Source organism: Capsicum annuum, chromosome 1, assembly GCF_002878395.1.
Source record: "Capsicum annuum cultivar UCD-10X-F1 chromosome 1, UCD10Xv1.1, whole genome shotgun sequence".
Classification (NCBI taxonomy): domain Eukaryota; kingdom Viridiplantae; phylum Streptophyta; class Magnoliopsida; order Solanales; family Solanaceae; genus Capsicum; species Capsicum annuum.
Genome location: NC_061111.1, coordinates 234,661,638 through 234,668,095, shown reverse-complemented (window position 1 = coordinate 234,668,095; position 6,458 = coordinate 234,661,638). Strand labels below are relative to the sequence as shown.

At 27.5% G+C, this 6,458-nt stretch overlaps 1 pseudogene; it reads right to left on the bottom strand.

The window, feature by feature from the left end:
* Positions 1–1,218: 1,218 nt before the first annotated feature.
* The window catches only part of LOC124898893, an 8,117-nt pseudogene continuing 2,877 nt past the window's right edge, over positions 1,219–6,458 (bottom strand).

Below are 6,458 nucleotides of genomic sequence, written 5' to 3'. Positions count from 1 at the left end.
TCTTAGCTAATTATTGTCGTTAATTAAGGAACTGTCAAATAAATTCTGGATTATCTTGCCTTAAATATAGGATTAACAGTCTTATCATACATTCGAGCTATGCATAATGGACAAATAAATGTAAGAGTATATTTACAAAAAAAAAAAAAAAAGGAGAGAGAAAATTTGAAGGAATTTTATATAAATAGTTTCACTAGGTAGGGGATTTATGTTGTTTACATATCTTAAATTAAAATGTAACTTATATTTACGTTGAATCAGATTGATTCAAATATCCAATTCATAGTTACTGACATTATGATACCAATCAGCCCAGGCCACCGATTGACCAACTTGTGGGATTGATTCAGTACAACCCCCAACCTAGCTAACCTCTTTTTTCTTGGGCCAGTCTGATTCAATTCTAGATCGGTTCGACCCATCTAATAGGTTGTATGAACTCTATTATTATCTATTCAGTCTGGCTTAAATTAGGATACAAATTATTTTGATGAATTAGGATTGTGAATTGTCAAATAAATATTGTCGAGAATGAAATTTTATTGAATTTAAGTTCACAAGAAAGTTGAATTTTTTTAAATACAAGATATTAAGTTAATATATAAATAACATAATCTTAATTAGTTAGTATATACATTCACATTTCAATTAAATTATCTAATTATAATAAATAAATAAATATATTTTGATATTAATATTAGGTGCAAAAAAATATTTATCATAGAGTTTAGTCGAGAAGCTATTGAATTTTTTTTATTTTTAATGAGATGATTTATAGTCAAATAAATAATTGCTATTATATGTTTCAGATCAAAAGTTTTAAAAATATTTTTTTCATTTTAAAATTTCTTGTCCAATTAAACACTTCATTGAGACGAAAAGAGCATGTTAAGAAATTCGAAGAATGGGAGAGTATGAGTTGGAAACTTTTGATACGTTAGCTGATTAGTTACACAACAAAGAAATAATCTTAATTACCGAGGAATTTAATTACTTGGGTGAACAAAAGCTTGACACACTTGCAACTTGATGGATAATAATAACTGGAAAAAAAGACAATGTTTGAAATAGGAATTTGTCCATATCAATATATGAATTTCTCACTTTTATGATGATACAATACCATTTGTTCACTGAATTAATCCTTCTTCCGATATTACAATTAATCCTCTCTATCAATTTCAAAGAAAAATACATAAGAATTATTTATCTTGTGAGCTAATTATGTTTGCCTTCAACGCATGTGTACTCACAAGAATAAGGGCAATCGATCTGTTGAAATCGATCTCTGTCAAAAAATCAATCTCCTGCTGCTTCAGCTACTGTCTGTAGCAAGGAAAAATGATTGCTTTATGCTTTTGTAATTACCGATCTACTGACTTTAATACTCACAGACTTTCAAATAATTGAATATTATATTTATTTTAAGTTCAAAACGACAATAATTAACTTCATTTTAAATCCAAAACGACAATTATAAACCAAATTATATAGGGAAAAACATTTGGAAAATGAGATTAATGAGTCAACTAGTTAGTTTTACCTTGTTGAATAATCTAGGTGACTTGGGACCAAACCAATGTGCTTGGTCTAGAGTTTGGCAATGTGCATAACAAGAGCTAATGTAATATCCTCTTGTTGAAGATGGCCCTAGCCGTTTCAATGTCTTTAAAAAGTCCAATCCGAAATCTAAAATAATTGTCCAAAAATTACCACTTAAAACAAAATTTAATATTCAAAAAATTGTTTGATGAATTTCTCTATTAAAAATAAATTGACGAACACATAATGCATCAGAAAAATTGAAAATATTGCTTACCTCGAAGAACTTTGAACTGCTGTGGTGTGCACTTTTTTATATTAGTTGTGCAGCTCTTCCAGGCACCCTTAGGATCAGTACCCGGGGCCACCAAAATAGATCTTACCTAAATTTAGTGAACATATAAAATTCAAACAAAAAAACAAATAAAATGTAACGGGAAAATTGAAAAGAAATATTATGAAAAATCGTAATAAATCTAATAAACTGACCTGCCAATAATCATAGGCTGAATTTATAATGAAAAGTAGCGTCTGAATTTTTTGAACTACATTTTGAGGGGAAAAAACACTGCATCATTTAAATAAGAAAAAATCTTACATTTGGAATTCATTGCTTTGTTTGATAATTCGTAATATATGTAATTACATTGAGGAATTAAATTTCAATATTTAAAATTATTATAGGTAAAATTTGTTTTTGTCATGGAGGCATTGGTTAACAAGACTCCTAGATATAATGTTAAAATGAAAATAATTCTTTAAATTATTTTTTCGTCGCGATAAGAAAATCCATTGTTGCTACTCTTCGGGTGCACATAGGATAACTTCACTTCAATGTAATAATTTGTAAAATACACGAGAGATAACCACATTAGACAAACCTCGTATGATGAATTCAATCAAAAAAACGTGCAGAGAATTAAACCTCAAAACCCCTATTCAACCAATACGACTATCCTTACTGGTTTTAGTTCTAGTTATTATATTGTATGCACTTACCAAACCTAATTTGAACTTTGAAGTACATGATGGGGGCAAATTCTTGGCAGAACCCTAAAATTAAAAATAAAATAAAACATAAGTAAAAGAATATATTTTTCAAAACAATATTATATACATTGAAAAAGTGGGGAAAAAAAGAGAAATTTTATTGTGGGTGAGGCTCACCACTTCATATTTGTGGAAGGGCCTTTTTTTAATGAAAAAAAACTGTGGATCCCATATTTTTTTAATTATTAACCAATTTTATATTCATCCTACCCACATCCAGCCCCCTCCCCCAAAACCCCCTTACCGCATCCCTAGCCATTCTTTTTCTTTCCCTTCTTATTTACTCCCTCTTTGTTCTTCACCCATGTATAGGCATGGTGTTTAACAAAACCCTCTTATTTTTCCATTCATTCTTTCTATTCTTTTCTTTCAATATTTTTCTCCTTTTTTCCTCTCTCAATAAATATAAAGTTCTTTACTCCCTCTGTTATTCTTCACCATATCCATTATTTAACAAACATATTTTTTGTGTAATTACTTTGAAAATTGATTTAAGAATTTCATGAATTGGTGTAAAATTTAAATGCTCTTGATAGATTATAATTTTTTTTGTGTGTGCGACATGAAAATATTTTTTTTCCGTATATATTTAATATCAAAGTGATTTTTAACATTTCAATTTTAATTGTTTATTTTATATGGAATATGGAGTAACACCATAGCTGATAGTTGATAAGAAAGTGAAACTCATCATTTCTTTTACCTTCACCTCTCTTGTCTTTGAGTTACTCATAAGGTCTCAATGACATTATTAAAAATTAATAACTACCTCTTATAATAGAGGAAAAAGGGAGAAAAAGAAAAGAAAGAACTTTATGGAGATTGAAAGAGGAAAATAGGAGAAAAATATTGAAAGAAAAGAATAGAAAGAATAGATAGAAAAATAAGAGGATTTGAAATTTGTTTAAACACTATGTCCATACATGGGTGAAGAACAAAGAGGGAGTAAAGAAGAAGGGAAAGAAAAAGAATGGCTAGGATGCGGCTGGGGGCTTTTGGGGGATGAGGGCCGAGTATGGATGAACATAAAATTGATTAATAATAAAAAATATGGGACCCACAATTTTTTTTCATTAAAAAAAGATCCTTCCACAAATACGATGTGGTGAGCCTCACCCACAATAAAATTTTTCGAAAAAAAAGCATACATGTAAAGTGACAACATTATTGTAGTACAGTTCAAAATATGGATTTCCTAAAATATCCTTCCTGAAAATATAAACATTAAATAGTTAATATGAATGAATTAATTCGGCGATTGAAAATAATTCTTGAACTTAAATTGCTAGAATTTAATTACCAAAAGAGAAAAATAAAATATTTATTAGAATTGAAATATAACGGGAAAGAATACTTACTGGTCAATAAAATAGCCAGCATCTGAAAAACATTTAACTTTAACACTCATTGGTAGTAAAGCTTTGAAGTTGTCACAATGTAAGATTGTTGTCAGTCCTCCTGCTGAACATCCAGATAGTATCGCCTACCATTTTTAAAATAATAAAAAGTTAAGAAATTTCTTTTAGATTGTAACTTCATTTGGCTGGGGAACACGCTTATCATGAGATTAAATATTCTGGAATTAGTTGTCTTCTAATTAATTATTTTTAATTTTAGTGTGAGATAAAAACAACACTATCCCAAATGACTACTTAAAATAACATTATATAACGTAATTTATCTCAATCAAATATGAGATATGACTTTATTGCAAAATTAATTATTCTTTATCCCTCATACCAAACACATCTAATTCGATAGAGGTGTTGTGTTAGTGTTTTTATTTTTATTTGAAAAGAAACTAAATCATTATATATAGGAATATCCGCCAAATTGACTGATGTCATAACTATAATATTCTATCAAGGTAAAATAATTTTTATATTGTCGGATCGCCTAAAAAATAGCAGCATGTAACTTTCCATAAAATATGAGATTTATAACTTCAAAAATAAAAACTGTAACAATATTATAATGTTGATTTTTCTTTAATTTTCTGGAGGAGAGTATATATAAGAGTAAAAAGTTCAATGGTCATACATTTCGAGATGTATTCATTGCTTGAGCCAATAAGTCCTCCATAATAGCTTTGAATATCCTTGCCCCTCTATAATGAAGTCCAGTATGCAGTCAAATTTGGAGTTATAGCCCAAAAACGAAAATCTAACATATTATAATTAGTACTAATTAACAAATTAGGAGTTATGCATAATATAATGTGACTTACAGGATCAACTGCTTCAACATCTCCGGTGAAGATCCTCCATCACAATATCTAACATAAAACTCTATTCCAATTATAAAATTCTACAAATACAATAAGCAATATAGTTGAATTAATTAATAATTAAAGAGATTTTTATTCTATTTGTTCATCAAAATAATAGCCGATAAGTGTATATATATAATTTAATAGCGTATATTATTTATATTTTTGACTAACAAATATAATCATTTTTAATCGACCAACTAAATGTGTAAACTCACCCTTAATCAAACTAAGTTGTATAACAACAACTTCCAGAAAACCTCGGCACAAGAAATTCATAACAAAGCAATCATCAATATACATCAATATATATCATCAATACAAAGGGGTTCTTCCTTGCACATATACAGACACACTAGGACTTCTTTTTGCTCATACACTCTGATTTGTGAGCTTCGAGCTCCTAAAAGTTACTACCAAACATGAAAAAGAAAAAAGCACATGAATTTCTATATACTAAAGTTTGTCTGCATACATTCAAAGCATGTTAATTCAATTGTATTGAGAAACTCTCAAAAAGAAAAATTTCTATGATTTTCTCCTCTCATAATTTTTATTATCCTTTATTTGTATTCTTAATATTATAATCCTAATCTTATTTTGGATTCAATCAATTGCTTATTTTGTTATTTTTGTAATTTTTTAATTTTTTAAGTTATTCCACATATATGATGTGATAATTAATTTCATGATATATCTCAATTCATGAGACTACTTTCTTTAAGAATTCAAGTTTTACAATGAATATCTGTAGATATTGTTGATGTTTTTTTTTTTTTAAATAAGCACGTTCATTGGTAGATCTAAAACGTGCATAGATCATTGTTTCTGTCTTTTTTTTCCACATATAGAACTTTCAGGAAATATTGATCAATTTCTTACATTGAAATGACATGTACTTATTAAATTAGATGTTGAAAATTTATCATTTCTTCATGTATTGTTGTTATGCAGAAAGCAAGTTTTTATTGAGGAGTAATATGAGGAACTATGTAGGTAAAGTTTTGTTGTTGTTTTTTCTTAATATTGAAATTTACATTTTATTTCTAAGAAAAATGATTACACACGTCAAATTAGATGTTAATTTACTTATGGCGATTATCAATCCTTTATGTCGTTGTTTTTATGTAGGAAGTAGGTTTTATTGTGGAGTAACATGATGAATTTATGAAGGTAATATTTGTTGCCTTAATTTGTTTTCCTTAAGATTAAAATTTACATTTTATTTTTAAAGAAAATAATCACACACGCCAAATAATACTTTTTTAATAATTTAATTTTTGTAAAGAAAAATAATCACATACATCAAAATATATTTTTTTATTAATTTATATATCTATATAAAGAAGCGACATATACAAGGTGATATGACACCTCTCTATAGCCTTTATTCTTATTTATCTTTTTTTTATCTTCTTCTATGATTTTTCTCTCTCATTTTTCTTAATTATTTTTCATTAAAAACCCATCTACTCTTAATTAATATTAGTAATATCCATAATGTTTAAAGCTTTCACGTTTATAACTTTATTTATTTAATAAATAATTTTATGACATCTTAAACTCACATAAATATTATTCCTATTTAAGTAAAAAA